The sequence below is a fragment of the Pleurodeles waltl genome, chromosome 4_1 (genome assembly GCF_031143425.1).
Source record: "Pleurodeles waltl isolate 20211129_DDA chromosome 4_1, aPleWal1.hap1.20221129, whole genome shotgun sequence".
In the NCBI taxonomy this organism is placed as follows: domain Eukaryota; kingdom Metazoa; phylum Chordata; class Amphibia; order Caudata; family Salamandridae; genus Pleurodeles; species Pleurodeles waltl.
The window spans coordinates 454,014,289-454,034,125 of NC_090442.1; the positions used below are offsets into that span (position 1 = coordinate 454,014,289).

The 19,837-nt window shown below is 44.2% G+C and overlaps 1 protein-coding gene across 2 annotated transcripts in view; it reads left to right on the plus strand.

Annotated features, from left to right (window-relative positions):
- GRM3 (glutamate metabotropic receptor 3) overlaps positions 1–19,837 on the plus strand; it is a 1,234,490-nt gene that overhangs the window by 292,788 nt on the left and 921,865 nt on the right. The window lies entirely within an intron of this gene.

Below are 19,837 nucleotides of genomic sequence, written 5' to 3' on the forward strand. Positions count from 1 at the left end.
AGGTGTTGGGAGATATGTTCTAGGCGTGAGAGGTCCAGGTTGAGTCTGTCTGCGGCGTTCTGGATGTGTTGTAGTTTTTTTATGTTTCTAGTGGAGGTGCCGGCGTAGAGGGCATTGCCGTAGTCGAGCTTGCTTTTGAAGGTGTGGGTGACTGTCCTGCAGAGGTCTGCTAGGATCCATCTGAAGATTTTCCAAAGTTTTCGGAGTGTGTGCCAGCACGAGGAGGCGACTTAGTTTAACTGGCGGGTCATGGATAAGTAGGAGTCGAGGATGATGCCTAGGCTACGGGCGTGCTCAGTCGGTGCGGGGGGGGGTGCTGAGAGATCAGGGCCTTGAGGAGTGATCCCCAGCAGTGGTGGTGTTTCTGAAGATGATGAGCTCGGTCTTGTTGAAGTTGACCTTGAGGCAGCTTTCCCCCATCCAGGTGACAACGGCTTCCATTCCTTTTGGCTGTGTGCAGGTCTTCAGTGATGGAAATGATGAGTTGTGTGTCATCGGCATATGACATGATGTTTATTCTGTGGCTTCTGATGCTGGGTGAGAGAGGGGCCATGTATATGCTGAACAGTGTAGGACTCAGTGAGGATCCTTGGGGGACTCCGCAGTTGAGTCCTCTGGGTCTGGATATGTAGGGCGGGAGTCTGCCCCTTAGAGTTCTCCCGGAAGGAAGGAGAGGATCCATTCCAGGGCTCTTCCACTGATTCCTATGTCATGGAGTCTGGTGCCTAGAATGCTGTGGGAGAAAGTTTTGAAGGTTACTGAGAGGTCAAGGAGAATGAGCGCTGCAGTGTGGCTGCAGTCTAGGAGCGATCAGATGTCATCAGTGGCTGCCAGGAGGGCTGTCTCTGTGCTGTGGTTGCTGCAGAAACTGGACTGGCTGCTGTCCAGGGAGTTGTTGGCCTTGATGAAATTCTGCAGTTGCACGTTGATTGCTTTCTCCAGTACTTTGGCGGGGTAGGGTAGCAGCGAGATGGGCCGGAAATTCTTCAGTTCTGATGGGTCGGCCAAGGGTTTCTTCAGGAGAGGGCATATTTCGGTGTGTTTCCAGTCCTCTGGGAAGGTGCCAGTGTTGATGGAGCAGTTCATCGTGTTTTGGAGCTCAGGGGTGATGGATGTGCTGGTCCAGATGTTTATGTGGTGTGGGCAAGGGTCCATGGGGGGATCCGGAGTGGATGCTGTTTCCTCCGTGCTGAGCGTGGACCAGCTGTGGATGGTCTGTGTCAGCGCATTCTGTGATCCATGCATTGAGATTGTGCTCTGCTGTGTTGGCGTCAACGGAGGGAGGAGGAAGGGATTTAGCGAGAGTTGAGGTGAGTTGGTCATTGGTGATTTAATTTCCTATGAGGGATCCAGGGGGTGCGGGTGCGGCTGCTGGTTGCGGTGATTGTGAAATGTGTGCAGCGGTGGTCGGTCCAGTCTGGGGTGGAGAGGGTCTCCAGTTGGTTGAGGTGAAGATGGGGTAAAGTGTGTGGAGACCAACTGTCTGAGGCCGAGGGTGGCGAGGTTGTTGAGTAGAACAGTGGTGTTTGGGTCAGCGTGGTTCTCAAGGTGGAAATTCAGGTCTACGAGGAGGAGGTAGTCGTCTGACGCCAGGGCCTAGGGGGTAGCAATGTCTAAAATGTAATCTATGAAGGCTGGGTGGGGGTGGGTGCTCTGAAAAAATATTTTTATGTCCAGTCACAAAGGGGAATGGGACCCCTTCCCGTTTGCGACTGGGTTACCATCCACTTCAAGTGGATGGTAACTGTGATTCCATTTGCGACCGCGAAAGCATTGCGAGTCGCAAATAGGAAGGGAACACCCCTTCCTATTTGCGAGTCTGAAATGCATTTTGCGAGTCGGATCCGACTCGCAAAATGCATTTCTACATTCCGGTGAGGCTTTTGCGACTCGCAAACGGCATTTTTCGTCGTTTGCGTGTCGCAAACGCTTTGCTACATCTGGCCCATAGTGAGGACTTGTGTTCCATGGCGAGTCCTCCGCCTGGGCGGGAGGGCCGATGCTTCCTTAGGATGCTGTATCTGTCAGGAATGTTGATGGCATTGTCTGGTCCCGAGGTGGGGTTGGTCTAGGTCTGGGTAAGGAAGGCTATGTCTGGTCCGGCGGTGTAGATTGAATCCCAGAGTTCAGTGGTGTGTTTGTGGAGGGAGCAGATGTTCAGGAGGAGGCAACTGTTGGGGTTGTGGAGGATATATTTACCCCAAACAAAGCATGGGGTCCTCATCTAATGCTTCACCTCCACCCTAATTGATTACACCTCCATCCCATCCCCTTCACCACTGTTCACACTGCAAGGTTTCTTACTTGGCCTCAAAGTCAGGGCCCACCATAAAGCTGTCCATTCTGATGCTGACCTCATATCCGTTTGAGTGGACACCGCTCTCATATTCCCTAAGTCAGCAAACGTTATCTGTAAAACACCAAAACTCACGCTCCAGTTATTAATGCAGAGGCCATTAAGGACACCATGAGGTTTCAGCATGGTGCCTTCCACAACCTCCCCCTCTTCCACTTCCTCCTCCTCACATTTTCTCACCCCTTTATCTTCACTCGTGCTGGGCACTTCACCATCCCCACACCACCATCTCCAAATTATTCCTCAAAAAGCCTCTAGTAGGAATCCTACTCTTGGAAGGTGGCTGTGGACCACCATCCTTGCCTCTGCTGCAATTGGTCTACCTTCATCCTACAGCCGGCTGCATAGACACAAACTCTGTCTTCAGGTTGGAGCTGGTGGCCCGCACTGACTTTGTCTTCACCATAGACTGCACACTGCCTGCCTCACCTGCCTGACCCATCCAGTTGGCGCTACACTGTCCTTGACGTCCGGACCCACTGTAAGATTGGTCTAGATCTGGAACCCACACCCACTTTTGAGCTCCCCCACATTTTTCTCCTCCTACCTTTTGTCCCCACTAATTTGCCCAAGGTTCTCTTTTCCTGCCAAACTTATCTGCCCAACTGTTCAGCCCACTGAATTTCACACACACCTGCTGTGGGACTTCTTCAAGCCCCAAACTCTCCTGCTCAAAGTAGGGGGATTGCTTTTCCCTCCAAAATCTTCCTACAGCCTAAACTGCTCTCTGTCTCCCATTGTTGCTCAGACACCATGCTTTCAGTGTCTTTTCCTGTACCCTTCCTCTCTCTGAGTCTGCGTGCATGGAATAGCCAAGTCCAGCAGCTCTCTGAGTGCTTCATAAGCCACACCCCCAACGCTCTGATCCTCTGGCACCTTGCGGCCTGTGAGTGTCACCACACGCTTCCCAACTCCATTAGCCAGCCCAGGCCCAACAGGTAATGCTGAGCTCCCCATGCATCCCTTTCAACAGCCCTCCCCAGTTCAATCAGCTCAGGGTCAAGGTTCCAAGCCTTCTGAGGGCTGTGAGCAGAGCCTACACTTAGTGGTCCTTGTGTCCTGACTACCACTCAGCTCAGAGGCTCCATGCTCTACCAAGCACAGCACACGCTTGGCTTATGCGCCCACTGCTTCCCGTCACCTGCAATGCTCCTCGGGGGGCTCACACTCAAACAGCCTACTCTTGCTTGCTTCAACCATGCTTTGGGGCAAATCTGCTCAATAGGGCCAGCCCGGAGGGCTCTCATCTGTTAAACCCCTCTCCCAAACTCCTTCCTTTTGCCCATGATTCTGCTTCGGTTTTGGGGGTGAGCAGGTGACTGAAACAGCAGCCTCCCCACTACCAGCTGACCTCGACAATGGTCTTCCATAATGGGGGTCCAATGCCTGCTGCAGGACCTCAGACTGTAGTAAATCTGCCCTCCTTGCTTCTTCTAACATTATAAGACCCTCCAACACATTTATTTGCATGTCACCCGCCATACCTACCGCTTTACACTTTCACCTAAAAGCCTGCTCAATGGCACACCAAATCTGATGCTGCCAACCAGTTTGTCTACTACCGACATAAAAAATGACTTCAGGTGTCCTAAATCCCTTGGCCTTATTTCCCCAAACGCCATCCCCGTGATCCTGGCCAATGCCATCCCTCCTGTTCCTAGACCCTACCACCCACCTGAAGATCCCCGGGGGTAGGACATGCTTCCCCCACGTAGAACTCCCATTGAGTGCATGGTTTTATACCTACATCGACCAGCCAGTGCATTCACACATATGAGCACGGACAGGTGATTTTCTCAAAGTCATTTTCTTCAACACTATGGGCCTGATTCGCCGCCCGCCAAGCGGGAACCGCCAGAAGACCGTACCGCGGTCAAAAGACCGCGGCGGTCATTCTGGGTTTCCCACTGGGCTGGCGGGCGACCGCCAAAAGGCCGCCCGCCAGCCCAGTGGGAAACACCCTTCCCACGAGGAAGCCGGCTCCGAATGGAGCCGGCGGAGTGGGAAGGTGCGACGGGTGCAGTTGCACCCGTCGCGAATTTCAGTGTCTGCAAAGCAGACACTGAAATTCTTTGTGGGGCCCTCTTACGGGGGCCCCTGCAGTGCCCATGCCATTGGCATGGGCACTGCAGGGGCCCCCAGGGGCCCCACGTCACCCCATACCGCCATCCTGTTCCTGGCGGGCGAACCGCCAGGAACAGGATGGCGGTATGGGGTGTCAGAATCCCCATGGTGGCGCAGCAAGCTGCGCCGCCATGGTGGATTCCCATGGGCAGCAGAAAGTCGGCGGTACACCGCCGGCTTTCCGCTTCTGGCCGCGGCTGTACCGCCACGGTCAGAATGCCCGGTGGAGCACCGCCAGCCTGTTGGCGGTGCTACCGCCGACCCCGACCCTGGCGGTATTTACCGCCAGGGTCGGAATGACCCCCTAACTGTTTTATTTAATTGGTATGTTCACTCTCCAGTTCTTTGAACAACATCAATTCATGATGTGCAGGGCAGTATTTTAGAATCACCCTTTTTTGTCTTTTATTTCAGCTATCAATTTTTGCAGAAACTGATTAAGATATTCAGGGTATATTCCTTTATTTTTTCCTTCACTGAAGTGTTTAGCAGAGAATTGCACACAATACACAGTATACAATATATTTGCCCACACTGTATAATTAGGGCCTGATTTAAAGTTTGGCTAATGAGATTACTCCATCACAATTGTAACGGATATCCTGTTCGCCGTATTACGATCGCATTACATCCTTTGGGAATCGTAATATGGCGGACGGGACAGCCTTCACATTTGTGACAGAGTACCCCATCCGCCAAACTCTAAATCAGGCCCTCTGTTTTTGCATTCCCCTGTTTTGTAATTTGTGACATGGAATAATATTGTTCAAAATAGTAGCTTCTTTTAATTAACAGATTATGGTTCTGATTAAGATGTTGGTGGTCTTAACACCAATCCGTGTCAGTGGAGGACCCAATAAGACTGTCAAGGAAACAGTCTGCTACCTGCTATATTTAGATGTATTGCAGCTGAGACAATGACCCCCACGACAAAGTGCTCTTCCTAGTCATCATGCGGGTAGGTTCCTGTCACCCGCATTTAGATGTTACAGGCTTGTAGGTGGTGTAGTGGCAATGGTTTGCTGACAGAGGGAGGACACAGCTGGACCAAATGGACATCGGACCATAGCAGTGGCCATGGATTAGAGGTAAGCCACACACACACACACACACACACACACACTCAACCCTTGCCATATGCATGCCCCTGCATCACACATGACACAACACACCACATTCACACCGATATCCACTGGCATTTCAACTCAACACAACAGATACATGCTGCAAACACAAATACACATACATCTATAACACAACATACACACACTAGTGACACTGCACCAACACACAACACAACCAACACAACTACACACTCATCTACACAAACACATGCAGACACAAGCACAACTACACACGTCATGACAGCAGCTGCCACATACCAAAATGCACTTGAATCTTGCATGCAGCAACACAACAGACAACACAACATACGCAGCAACATCCATGTCATATGCAAGTGGCACACCTATTGACACAACCACATAACCCACTACACCTCCCTCCACCTCACACTTCCAATCACATCACATATACACGTACTGAATCCCACACACAACTCGAAGTACAACATGACAGGTACAAGTCCCCTTGCAATGTGCACACATCAGCACATTTCACAAGTGTGAATGTACCATCATTGTGGTGCCAGCATTCATTTGGCAATGACTACTGATGCCATAATGACAGTTGTGTATGTGTCCGATATGTGTTGTGTACCACTGTGCCCCAACCCATGTCTGACCCACCCATATCCCCAATACAAGCATGTCACAGTATTATAATACAATTACTTTGACATGTATATGTCTGCTGTGGTCCCTTGCACATGTGTAGTGACGCCCCACAAAGTACACAGTCAATCCCGGGTGCCTGACTTTATGAACAGCAATGGGAGAGGGGTCATGTTTCCTCCGTGGTCCTGATCAGTTGTGTCCAGTCAGAAACTGTCACCAAGTCAGAAATGTAGGTCGGACCGCCACTTTTTGCTTGACAGTTTACCACATACAAATCTGCTCAGTGGTAAGTGTGGCTGTAGTCCAGGTGTCAGCCACACTTTCCTATGGCGCCCTTGCATGAGATGAGAATTCTTGGTGGAGTCTGCAGGACTGAGCAGGTTAAAGTCTATGGGACCGCCACCATCTAAATTGGGAGAGTGGACCACCAAGGTGGCGGGCAGGTTTTCCATCTGGAAAACCGATGGCGGGATAGTTACCACCAACATCTAACTCAGGCCCTAAATTACTTTAAAAAATGCCTGTTAAACAAATATTGTGTTTGCAATGGAGTGAATATGTTTTTCAAGTCTCAGGTATTTTTTTTAACTCACACAAAAAAATATTCTTTAAAAATGAAGATTGATTTGTGTACTCAGTACATTCTATTATTAATACATTTTAGTGCAACTGGTTACAATTTTGACTTTTGAGAATCTATTTGGTTTTTGAACTTTATTCCCATAACAACTTCGGTGGTTTGTGACAACAGAATGACATTTTATTGTGCATTGTCAAAGAAAGTCAAAATATGATTATTAGAATTCATCATTCGCATTTATCCTTGTACCACCTTAAAGAATATTTAGGATTTGCAGATACGGTGGTCTTTGAGAAATAAAGAGTTGGTATGGAGTGTCAGAGGAAAAAGAAGAGTGTAGATGTAGTCAAAAGATTTACTAACATCCTTCAAAGTATCTACATAACTTACTACATTTGTGCAAGGAATCATTTTAATTGCACTCGGAGACATGGGAAAACAAACTATTTAGACATTGTCATCTCCATTCTACAAAGACATCTACATTGTCATCCCCATCATACAAAGACACCTGCAGCATAAATATGTAATAAACATGTTTGCATTGAGGAATTATTACCATATCTATGGTAATCTACTTTGTTTTGTTCATACTGTCACAGACCCTAATATAGTGAGATTATATTGGAAGTAATGTCTGAAGAAAATGGCTGGTGGTCTTGATGGTTCATAGGCTGGGCCTTTGGAACAATGGGATTGTGAGGCTGCAGCAATTTTCACATAATTATAGATTTTCTGCATTTGACACATAATCCATCATCTGCTGCATAATCAGCAGACTTTTACAAATAAAGTTGTCTTTAGCTGAAACTGAACAAAAGTTACAAAAAAGTGCAATGACCTATGTTGCTGCGCACTGGAAGGCCCTTTTCAAAACTGGACTGGTCACCTTTCAGTTGCTTATTGCTACATTTGGGCACTAACTGGTACTAATAAGGTGAAAACCATGACCATGCAGTGTTACCAAGTTTAAAAATGATGAAATAATGAAGTAATACTGTTACAAAATGTGCAGCATTATGCTGCATAGTTTGCCTTTCCTTGCCGCATAATTTACTCAACCCTACTGAATAATTAGGCCCTCTCCTTCCACATATTTCCTGTGGCCCTGTTCATAGGTGCCACTGCATATTAAAGCAGCCTTTGGATTATAAGCTGAATGAATGGGACTCGCCCTTGTAATTAGCCCCTAAATAGGCACAGGTGGCTTTTAACTATGGCAGTTCTGATCAGTCCAGCCTCACCCTCTTCCGAAGGACTCAGGTATTCTGATTACAGTTCTCTAACTACAGCAAAAATCACCACTTACGTAGTTCTTAAGCCACCAAAAAATGTGTTCCACTTTCCATTGTTCTAGGGAAACCTAATATTCCTGGCCACAAAAAGGTAATGTCAATGATTATCTACAGTAAAGCTCCATGGAATTGTGGAAGATGTAGCCCTTATCTCCTTTTTCGCGTTCAGTGTTTACTGAGCAGTAAAATATACACCAATTTTTAACAAAGTAAGTGATTCAGTTCAGTTTTCTCTAAGGTAACTTTCTGATATTTCACTTCCACTAAAGCTCCTCAGAGTAAGTTAGCATTTTTATATGGTGTTGACTTTAAATGCTGAAGGGAAAAAAAATATATATTATCATGCCTAAGTACCTACATGTGGGAAAACTGGTCTGATTGCAGAAGCCTCCTAACTTTTTGCCCCCATTTTCCACTTTTTGCTTGTGTTTTCCTGACTTGATGGTGCCCTGTGCACTGCTAAACAGACCCAGGGCCTGTGCTCTGATTAAAATGACTATGCAAATTAGACTAATTATAATTGACAGTATCAACCTACTTATAAGTCCCTAGTGTATGGTAGGGCATGTAGGTTTAGGGACCCCAGCATAGGTAGTGCACCCATAGGTGCACTGCTGAGGTGCTCAGTGTCATTTTGAAGGCAGGCCTGCCTTGCTGGCTGCTTTTAAATTAGTTTCCTCCAAATTCGACCTGGAAATTAAAAGTACTTCTAAGGTCTTAAACTAAATTTCTTTACATATAAGTCACCCCTCAGGTGTGCCCTGGTACTCCAATGGTTGGGTGCAGTGTAACTATGAGCAGAACCTTATAAAAGATGTTTTTTAAGAGCTGGTGACGAAATATAGCCACATTCGTTTTTCCTCATTGTAGTGAATGGGCTCCATAAGCTAAAATGGGGAGACTTTTTTTTTAATTGGTAAAGTCTCAAAAGGAGCTAGATATCTCATGTTTGGTATCAATCTTATTGTTATAATACATCCAACAAATTGCCATTGTTGAACGTAATATAACTAGTTCAAGGTAAGAGTTTTAGAACTCTACCTGAAAGTTACCAACTTCAGCTCTGTAGTGCACTTCTGTGATTGGCCAGCTTCTAGCAGCCTGGCCAGGCTGAATTGATGAGGTGTAAAATGGCTTGGGCTTTAGACAAATGAAGTGCCTGGGGGAGAAGATCTGCCTCAGCAGATGGTGAAACAGGATGGGGGGAGGGCAGCCAAACTGGTCTTCAAACGAGGGAAGGCCATTTGGAGCAAATTCATAACCTCCCCCATTTCCGGCAAACCCAGACAGCCAGATGCCCCCCGATTAGATTAGGAGAGTGCTGGAGAGGGGTGTGCTAAAGGAACTTGGGCACACCAGAGTGTGGACTGAGCGAGACCTAACCTCCAAAATTCAGATTCTGCCATTTTGGATTTTCAAAGAATGCTACTACCTGGGATTGATTTTTGCCACACTTTCCAGGAAGAGATCATCCAAGAGGGTGGTGGCCTGCTTGTGATTGAACAGTTGCCCCCCTGCTTTCCATACAGGAGCAAGGATAAATATGGCAGATCTCCACCCACACCTCAGATCTCTGCTGGAAGAAGATACTACAGAAGAAGGTCTGTCCTGCTGAACCCTAGCCTGCACCTGGACACTGCACTCACAAGGACTGCACCAGCTGCACACTTTGGGCTTCAACAAGAATAGGGCTTTGCCTTGCTTCTGCAGCTCCAAGAGTGGACTACCTGTAAGCTACAGGTACAAAGGAGCTCCCCAGAGTCCCCTGCATCAAGTCCTGCAAGAAGAGTCCAGCTGACCAGCGTCTAGTGCCCATTTGAAGATCTCTGACCAGGTGCATTCTGGGAATTATTGTCCCAGCTCCCAAGGAGCAACTCAGAGCTTCTGGAACCTTGGATCAAGTTGTGGACACGTCAAGGACCCAATAAGGACCTCTGGAAGAAGATACCGAAGTTTGGAGACATTCGGAGCAACTGTTGTAAACCGCTCCATAAGTTGAAGTGGTGCATTGTGGGAGTTGTAGTTCCAGACCCCAAGAGGCAAACTAAAGCCTCTGAACCCTAGGCTAGTGCTGTGGACCACTTTCCTGTATCAAGATACACTTCTGAAAGTAAGTGTGACAATGTTACACCGTGGGTGGCCTGAACTCTGGACTTTGTCCCTATCCAGTGTGACTTTCTTTTAACCCTTTGAGCGCTATTTGCTTCTAAGCGCTATAATTATTTTTAATTTTTAAAAATTCATGTCTCCGGATCTCTACATTGGATGTTTGTCATTTTTAGTGTCATTTTAAAGATAAAAATATGTTTTTTTATAAACTGGTGTTGGATTTTTATTGTGTTTTGTGTTTTACTTAGTTACTGTTTTGTGATTTTTAAATGGTTTACACACCTGTCTCCTAATTTAAGCCTTGTCGCTCATTGCTAAGCTACCAAGGGTTGAGCTGGGATTAATTTATTGAGACCTGACTGGACCTAGTGGGGTTTGTGGCCTATTGCTCAGTGTAGGTGCTTACCTACCCTCAGCAACAATCCACTTTCCAACACTAATCCAGAACTGGAGAAATCGGGTGATGCAGACTACTAGCTCTGGAAAATGTATCTTTCAAATACATAAGCAAAAACTAAAGCAGCTTTCAAACAAAGCAGGCCCGAACAATACACAGGTGTGTGTCCTCAATAAGACTGACATTAGTAAGGTAGCAAAGTATTGTGGTACAGGTAGTTCTCGCATCCTTTATTGTGTTTCTTAAGTCTCTTTAGCAGTAAAATACTGAGAAATGTTCAAGGTGGTAATCCTCTTTCACTTAGAGTTACAACAGATAAATGTTCTTCAAAATAATCCTCTGGCATTATGAAGCTTCCCTTCCATAAAAAAAATTTGGAGGAACGTAAACTTATTTTTTTGTGCTCACTTGAAAACACTGCATATTAACTCACATGGTAAAATACTAAATGTTGGGCCTGGTCCTCTTTAAAGGGTCACCCCAAACATTTTGCCTTCTCTCCTCCTGTTTTGCCAAACCTTGCTTTTGTTGCTATTAGAACTCAGTGCATATTACCACTGCTAATCGGTGCTAAAATACTTGCACTTTCCCCTCAAGACATGGTAAAATTGATTTGCACACAATTGTCACAATGAATGTACTCATAAGTCCATAGTAAAGTGGTACTACTTGTCCACAGGGCATGTACATTCAATATTATTTGTGAGCTTGCATCACTCATTCTGCCTCCCACTAAAGAAGCACCAAACCAAGATTGAAAATCCACATACAGACCGCCGTGCATCGGAAATTTCTGAGGCAAACTCCGAGAGCAGCTGAAGAAACAACGCGCCGCCGGCTCCGCGGCTGAAATCGACGCACCACCTGCAGTGCAGCTGGACAAACAACATGCTGCATCGGTAACGGAGGCTGGTAACACCGCAACCCACACAGCGTGGCTTTGCTTATACCATGGGGCAGGATTTCCTATGCAAACCTTGCTGGGTGCGGAAAAACGACCCAACACCTGCCCAGACCCGAGTGCTTTCCCGGATCGACGCTTTGCTATCCTGCTGAGAGGAAAAACAACACACACCAATCCGACCAGAGAAGGAGAAACGATGCATGAAATCGCTTGCGGTGAGAAATCTTCGCACCGCTTAGCTTTTTCAACGCACACTCGCCCATGCATGTTATTTTGATGCTACCCAGGTACATTTCAACGCTAACAGTTTTCTACCTGTTGACTCTTTTTGCTTTTAAAATTATTAACTTGACTTGTGTATGTTGGATTTTTGTCGTGTTGGTCTTGTTTTGTTTAAATAAATATTTCCTTTTTTCGAAACCTTATTTGTGTCATTTTGTAGTGTTTTCATTACGTTACTGTGTGTGCTGGTACAAATACTTTACACCTAGATCTCTGAAGTTAAGCCTGCCTGCTCATGCTAAGCTACCAAAGGGGTGAGCGGGGGTTAGCTGAGGGTGATTCTCCTTTACCCTGAGTACAGTGAGGGTCCTTGCTTGGACAGGGGGTAACTTGACTGTCAACCAAAGACCCCATTTCTAACACAGACCCAAACTGTACCTTTTTAATACTTGTAAGTCAGTCCTAAGGTAGGTCCTGGACAGGAGAAGTGTGCAGGGTGCAGTGTATTTAAGAAGTAGGACATGCACATTTAGGTTTTAGTCCTAGTAGTGAAAAGCTCCTAAATTTGTTTTCCAATGCTGCAAGGTAGGTCTCTCCAACAGGATAACATTTAGATTACTGTATTACATTTAAGAGTAAGATTAATTTTCACTAGGGATGAGATGGAACCCACAAGTTTGGTATCTCTGGAATCACAATTTAAAATCACAACTCATGGTGAAGTTGGGTCTTAAATTGTAATTCTGTAAATGCCACTTTTAGAAAGTTGGTATTTTCTTATTTCAACCATTTAGTGCATTCTGTCTGTCACTGAATACACATCTGGGGTGGGTGACAGAAGGGCTTGTGCATTCCTCTAGGCGGCCACACACAAAGGGAGCCTTAATGTGACTAATGGGCCATTCACAGCCTGATGGGCCATCCCAGGCAATAAAGGAGGGAGAGGCTGACACGTACATCTGAATAGCCTGTGTCTGTTCCCCACACTAAGGACTGCATATTTCCTGAAGTGAGTCTGGAGCCAGGACAGGAAGGCCAGGGACTCTGTGTACTTCAAAGGCATCTCTTTGAAATCTCCCCCACTTCAAAAGCCCAACTAGGTATAACTATGGGACCTCAGAAACTACCACTTCAGTACACTTCTGGATCTGTGGATTCTCTGTCAGAACCAACGTTTCACCACTGCTGCACAGATCAGAACCAGTGCATCACCCCTGTTGCATGGATTGGAACTAGTAATTCAGCCCCATTGCATGGATCAGAGTCAACGCATTGCCTCTCCAGCGCAGATCAACCTTGGCCCATTTCCTCCATACCTGTTGCATCTTAGACCTGATGCATTGCCACTGTTGTGTGGTGAAAATGGACGCATCTTTGCCACTGCATGCAAAGGCATGACGCATCGCCTCCATTGCAGGGATCGACACCGACGCAGCACCTCAGATGCACCCCATACCTTCCTTGACATTGACGTAATGAGGATCAAGGAACTGTTTTTCAGCAGGTCCTAGTGGGTCCTTGTATTCGGCCCATGCTCTATTGTGGTTGGCCAGAATATTTGACTTTGTCCCGTCAAGCACAACCAGATATCTCAAATAGGTGCTTATTGTTTCTAAGCTCTATTTTACATCTTAATATATCATATCTTGAATTCTACTCATTTATTTTTTGTTGTTTGGGTATTGGTTTATTTATTAAACTAAGCTCTATTTTTCTAACCAGGTGGGTACCTTTTTGTGCTGTGTTTTCACTGTTTTACTGTTTGAAGTGTTGCACAAATACTTAACACATTTCCTCTTAAGTCAAGTATGACTGCTCTGTGATAAACTACCAGGAAGTGAGCACAGGTTAATTTAGGGTGTGCTTGTGACTTACCCCGTCTAGGATTGTGCTTCCTGCTTAGATAAGCTGCCATCTAGAACCACAATTTTCTAACACACTCTGTGTGAAAATAAATGAGGATTTATCACTTTGGCTACCAGTTCAGGAGCAGCTCCTTCTGGAAGGTAATGTCCATACAGAACCAAGAAGAAAATGGTAACAAATCCATTCCAAATGAAGAGGAAAAATAGTGAAATGGCAATCCAAATATAGGACCATGGAGGAATCAGTAAGTCTGTTTTAGCCAAAGAAGAAATGCATGTATTCTATACAGTGGAGTGTGAGGAATTTGGAGTCAGTGCAAAAACAAGTGCCTCACATGGTAAAGGAGAACTGGTAGGCTTTTCCAAAGGTGGATGGTAATAATTATTAGAAACAGCAGTTGAAAACTGTAGGCCCACGCCTGGAGTGTGTCCTGCGTTAGTAGTAGCAAAACGAACAAGTGTAAATTCAGCATCTGAGGTACCCAGCTGGAGAGAAGCAATACTTGTGCTACTTAATGATTGTAGAGGAATTTCCTGCAGGCTAGTGAGAAGAGGCAGCCTACTGTGTAGGACTGGCCACATGGTGTAACATAATCAGATCGATTGAAACAAATAGTTTGTTTCTACAAGTAGCCAGCAGAGGCAAAATAAGAGTTCTGGTAAGTTAACTGCACTGGTGCTTGTATGATCAGCCAAGCTCCTTCCAGTCCATAATCTTCTCTCAAACTAGATCCCTAACTCTAGGAAACTAGTCAAAAGATGCAGGTTGCTCCTTCACTTTGACAGTGGCAGACCATTTGGAACTTTCATTAGAACACTTGTCTAGGAAATCTTGAAATTCCTGCAAGACAGTGAAACATTTATTGATGTCAAAAGACGTGTCTGCCGCCACTGTGCCTTGATTACCGAGATGTGGAACGTACATATGGACCACAAACAGGACCTCATGGGGGGGCAGTCTCTCAAAGATCTTCTAGGAGGATTATTTAAAGCTCTCTGAACTCCATACAGATGATAGATCCAACTGTGACCTGAGCCTAATACTCCATCTGTTAAGGACTATGTTTAAGCCACAGAACTTCCTTTTCATTATTGAGTTTTCTTTAGAATGATAGGTAGAGGAGTAATGCACAATAACACCCAGGGTTTCCATGGTATCTCAGTAAGACTTAGAGGCAAACGCTGCTCGCTGATCTGAGTGGAATGCTACTACCACATATGTGTTGATGAAGAATTACAAACCTTTAATAACAGTTATAGTGTCAGCCGATTGGTGTGGCCACAACCATAAAAATCTAGAACATGAATCTTCAGCCAGTAAAATAAATGTCCTCAGTGATCCAAATACATACATTGGAGCGGTGTGTTGGAAATTAAGAGGGGTGTCTGTGGTGGGCAAGCTGCGGTGGAACTTTGAATTTGCTAACAAATGTCACAACTGAGGACATACTGTTTTGTCTGCATGTACAGACCATGCCACCAATAATGTTTCTGTAGTAAGGAAACTGTAGCCGCTACACCAGCATGTGTGGATGCCAATCCCTCAGGTTCAGCAATTATTAATTATAGCCTGCGTTCCTCTCTGGGTTACTGAGTACCACTTGATCACCCACCCTTGAAATGCAAGCAAAATGAATGTTTTAAGCACTCAACAGATATCAATATTTGCTGGATTTTTATTGAGGCAATGGAGTGCCACTGCATCAAGCAGTGACAGCAGCCATGATTTCATCATTCACCCTTGTGTGAGCGATTGCAGCCACTATAGCAGTCTGAACCACTGCTTTGGTGGCTTCACCAGCCACTGAATTCACTCCAATGTGTAATCCAAAACATTGATGATTCAATGTATGAATTCCATGAGCCCATGGCAAGCAATCTTTAAGATGTTCCACATTTCCCTAAAGCAAGTTATGCTTGACAGCATTCCCTTTAGAGTCTCTGAATGCACTCAGTTGCCATTAATGTAGATTTTCATATAAGACTAGATACAATAATACGAGTCACACACTATGGACCAGACTTGTTACCGAATTGCATTTTGCTTATACGATTCGGTATTTGGAAGAGGCGTGTTTAGGGTGTCCCTTCCAAATACTAAATTGGTATGGTATGTATTACTGTTTTGTCACTGAATTCCTGTTGCAAAACAGCAATATGTTAACATCAGTTTCAAACCGGTGGTAACCCATTTGCAAAGGGGAAGGGGTCCCTTAGCGACCCCTTCCCCTTTGAGAATGTAAATAATAATATTTTTTGAGAGCAGGCAGTGGTCCCTGTGATGGCTGTGATTTCTAATGGGTTGCAAATTGTAACCTACCTCATTAATATTCACAAGGTAGGTCTATTTACGACCCACTAGGAATTGCTTATGAAACTCAAAGGAGTTTCATATATTAGGAATACTGATTTCCTAACTGTGATTCAGAGAGAATTGAAATTAGGAAATCTGTATTCCCAGTGTTAGTACATCTGGGCATATGTGTGTGGGGAATTCAAGATTTGCATTCTCTTGTACCAGAATTAAAATGTTTAATTTAGTGAGCTGAGCTGTACAATCCCTTAAGAAACATGTACATGTTTTTTTTTTGCCTGAAATACTCCATCTTTAATGAAACCATGTACTGCAGCACATGTGGCAGAATTGTGTTGTTTTCTGCCATCCAAGGGCTAAGCTGAACCATTAGTATATATTTTTTTAATCATACTGCTCAAAAGGCACAATGTCATTGGGCACAAGGTATTCTTGTTCATACTGATGGAATTCATGAGTCTGCAAAGTGGGATCAAAGACATAGGGCCTAATTTAGAGTTTGGTGGATGGGTTACTTCTTCACAAATGTGACAGATATCCCATCTGCTGTATTAAGATTCTCATAGGATATAATGTGATTGCAATATTGTAGACGGGATATCCATCATGTTTGTGACAGAGTAACCCCATCCACCAAACTCTAAATCAAGCCCATAGTCTACATCAATAACCATTAAGGAAGTGGTCTATTGTTTCCATCTTGGATGTAAGGCTTTTGCGTTAGGAATGCTGGCCTTATTGACAGTCTCTAAGGCTGGAATGGGGGTTACAACAATTACGTGTTTCACCTGAGCCAATGGTCTTTCCTTTATAACAGCTGTCTGAACTGCAGTCGGTATTTTTGTAGTGGATGCAAAACACATTTCACCATTGAATATAAATGTGATTTATAAGCAAGTGGCACTGTATCATGTTAATTGAAGATGACATATGTCTAGCCAGTGGACCGCACAATTATGTGGATCACTAAGTTAGCTGTGTTGACATGAGTATGCCAGTGCCTGGATGCAAGCATGTTAGTTTGCGATGTTGTGAGTATTTGTGTGTGTTCTGATGTCTAATGTGTACTGGAGAAGTTAGGACAAATTACATCATACAACCGTTTAACCCATTGTGCATCATTTTCTGTTCTGTTAATGTTCAGAAAGTCTAAAATTGATTGTAGCTTTTTGTGGTTGGTGGTTGTAAAAAGCAGTTTTTTTCAAAAATAGGACACTGAGAAAGGCAATCTTTGATATTTGAAAATTTTATTTGTAGCCATATTCAGCGGCTAAATGTGTGTTCAAGTCATCTTGCGTCAGAGATATGTCATCAATGTAGGACAATGCTTCTGAGTAAATCTTTTGTAAAATTGATGATATTCGAGAAGCGAACAATCCTGACATGTTCTTTTTTCCCTTTTGGGAGTCGACAGACTTTTCTTTGAATTCCCAGGGCTCTTAATGCAGTTAGATCTCTGCTTTAAGGTGCTATGTTTTGGCAGAAAAATCCATTGCCAATGTCCAATGTTGCTTTTTATTTTTTTATGGACTATTTTGTTCATTAATGCCGTACTGTGTGAATTTGGAATTGCAAAATTGTGTGTATGAGTTTTCAAATGTCTGTAGTCTAAGACTATGGGATATGAATGATCTGATTTCATGTACAGGAAAAGGGGCATTATTCATGGGAGAAACATGGGGTACAATTATGCCCTGGTACTCTATTTCTGAGAGAATTTCCCTCACAGGAGCTTTTGTCTCATGTTTAATTGGGTATTGTGGTTGCACGTGTGGGCTAGAGAATATAGGTACTAAATGGTAAGGGGAACCCTTATCCTAATTTACATGATTGTGATAAAATGCAAGGGCTTGTGCAAGAGTCCAGTCTTTGGCATTTGCTTGTTTTATTGCTTCAGGAACAAGGACAGAGTAGGAAGGTATAATTACATCTCCTCCTTGTGGGACCTTTCTAACAAACTCAAGTGGCCAATGTAACTCAGCCAAGAGAATGTCATCTGTGTATGTTAAGTTTTCCAAGAAAACTCCCTTAAGAGTACTTGATATGTTGCCCTCAATTTGGATGTCCAAATCATAAAGTCTGTCAAGAGGGCTCAACCTCTGATTTGGTGTTTCGACTTGAATGAATTCACCAGTTGCTCTTGTAGATTCTGGTGAACTACTGTGACCTCTGCTGTACTGTCTAGCAGTGTCAAGGCCCACATCTTGTTCTAAAGGAGCATTCTCAATATGTGTGGCATATTGAGCTGAAATGCCTGCCACTTTCTTCTTTTTAAACTGGGTTTTTTTTTGTGTGGACGTTACTGTTCCTTTATTATGATGATGTCAGATGAGAGTTGTGAGCCTGTTTTCAGTTTAACATACCTGCCTGCGTACTGCCTGCAGTCGGTCTGTCCCCCTCTCTCTGTACATTTGTTGTTTGAGTCCTAGAACGAACGAGAAGGACATGTTTATGTGTCTCAGTTATGTATATTATAACACTTTCAGTGGGCTTCAGTTGTGGATATCCACCTCGTGTTTTCATTTTATCCTTATTTGTTTCTTTGTCACTACATTTCTTAGAAGACTCAGGAGCCTGTTTGGTATTATCTGGCTGAGGTTTGCCTTTAAGCTGTGGTTTATTAAGCCTAGCTCCCAAATTACTTTGACCTATAGATGTATAGGTGTCTGCAATAATTTTTGGCAATACGCTCTTGGTCTATAGAAGGAACCTGTGCAAGGCATTGTTGTACAGCCAGCACTTCTGCATCTTCTTTAATAGTATTTTAAAAAAATGAGTGTGGCAAAGATACCAATTATTTTCCCTCTCAAGTCCAGGACAGGGGTTACCCCATATTAATTTTGAATCTGCTTTAGAAAGTGTACCATGTGTTATGGTATATTTGACAGTAAAGACGGTGGCACAGGTGGAAGTATCTTCAATAGGGAGAGCCATACCAACTGGTAGGCACATTGTGAGAATTCTGTGTTTACCTTTGGGTATCGTTTGGGAAAACACTGCATTACAAGAGTAACATGGAGTCACCAAATGTTGCCAATTATTCGGGTGAAATGAAATATTCCACCCACCTGTGGCCAATACCTTTGAGCAGATAAGAGGGGAGTAATATTTGTAAACTGTATTTCCCTCTATTTTACTCCTGTTATTAACCCTAGACCGGTTTTACATGAACATATACTGAAAGGTAGTACCTGGGTGCACTTGTCCGTGCAGACACAAGAATGAACCTTCTCTGGGCTTATCTTGTAATACGTTATAATGGTCTTGGTTATCCCATATGCGATTTATCGTTTTTGTTGGATATAGTGCATATGTAAAAGGCTTGGCTATTTGAATTCAACCTAACTAAGCCTTGTCACTACTGGATTAGGCCTGGCATTGCACTGAATTTGATATAATTATTCTGACTTAGATCTGTTTGATCAAAAGTCTGGCTCACGGTGCAAGACATTTTTAAAACATGGGTATTATTTTTGGAGGCTGTGTCATTTGTTTTTTTTAATGGCTTCAGCATTATGTCTGCTGTCTTGAGCAAATATTTAGCAGTCCTTCATGCCAAAGCACTACTTGAATAAAGCCAGAATTAAAATCATGGGGGAAAAGCTTAATTCGTGGCGGCATTACGTGCGCCAGAAAACCACATAACAAAGTGCTCACCGATTTCTTAGTATGGCTGTCTTTTTGCTCCTCGGAAGATGTGCAAACCTATTTGGATCTAACTTCAACACAAGAGGTTTGGTTTAATTCTACTGCCTATATTATGATGGACAGAATCCTTCTTTCACTTTTAATTAATACTGTGTTCACGTTATCCACTATTTGTGTGTTATAGAATCACGATCGTATGGTATAAGCACTGACGTATGTGTCCGGAAGCCTAACCTATTAAATAAAGCAAAGGGAAACACAGTAAAATTTGAATCACCAGCAGAATA